This window comes from Mastomys coucha, unplaced genomic scaffold (genome assembly GCF_008632895.1).
Source record: "Mastomys coucha isolate ucsf_1 unplaced genomic scaffold, UCSF_Mcou_1 pScaffold22, whole genome shotgun sequence".
Lineage (NCBI taxonomy): Eukaryota > Metazoa > Chordata > Mammalia > Rodentia > Muridae > Mastomys > Mastomys coucha.
Genome location: NW_022196905.1, coordinates 88,899,183 through 88,899,813, shown reverse-complemented (window position 1 = coordinate 88,899,813; position 631 = coordinate 88,899,183). Strand labels below are relative to the sequence as shown.

The 631-nt window shown below is 44.1% G+C and overlaps 1 protein-coding gene across 1 annotated transcript in view; it reads right to left on the bottom strand.

The window, feature by feature from the left end:
* Fras1 (Fraser extracellular matrix complex subunit 1) overlaps window positions 1-631 on the bottom strand; it is a 415,397-nt gene that overhangs the window by 126,608 nt on the left and 288,158 nt on the right. The window lies entirely within an intron of this gene.

Genomic DNA, 631 nt, shown 5'->3' with positions numbered 1-631 from the left:
GGAGGAAGAAGAGGAGAAGGAGAAGACACTTCTGCCATTCTACCATGCTGAAGTCTCAATTTAGCTTACAGACACAGGGGAGGACATGAGAATGTTTAGGGAAGACCATGGGATGAACAGAATGAGGAGTTGATTAGCCTGTTTCAGAAAGATGGAGTCCCCCAAATGCAGTGACTAGCACTGGATGCAGGGGGTTGTCACAGACAACATTCTGCACATCTGTGCAAAAGCACAGGGAAAGGAAGATGAAGGCCTGCAAGGGGATAGCTGTAGGAGGAAGGAAGGGTAAGATTCCATTAAAGAGGCAGAGTCAACAGTCCTCAGGACTGATGGAAAGAGAGTCAGCAATAACTGGGAGCATCCTGCTAGAAGCACCGCTCAGCACTCCAGGGAAGACAACTGCTGTAACTGTTGACGCCCACACCATTGCAAAGCACTGCCAGTCCTGATTTATGCGCCCTCTTCCTAAGCCCCACTATTGACATCTTCCCAAGAATAATATTAATGAGGCTGCCTGTGTTCCAGTCTCTTTTGTTTCCATACTTCACAAACCAGGAGAACCAATATATATATATATACATATATATATATATATTTAGATATTTTCTTTATTTACATGTAAATTTCTCCA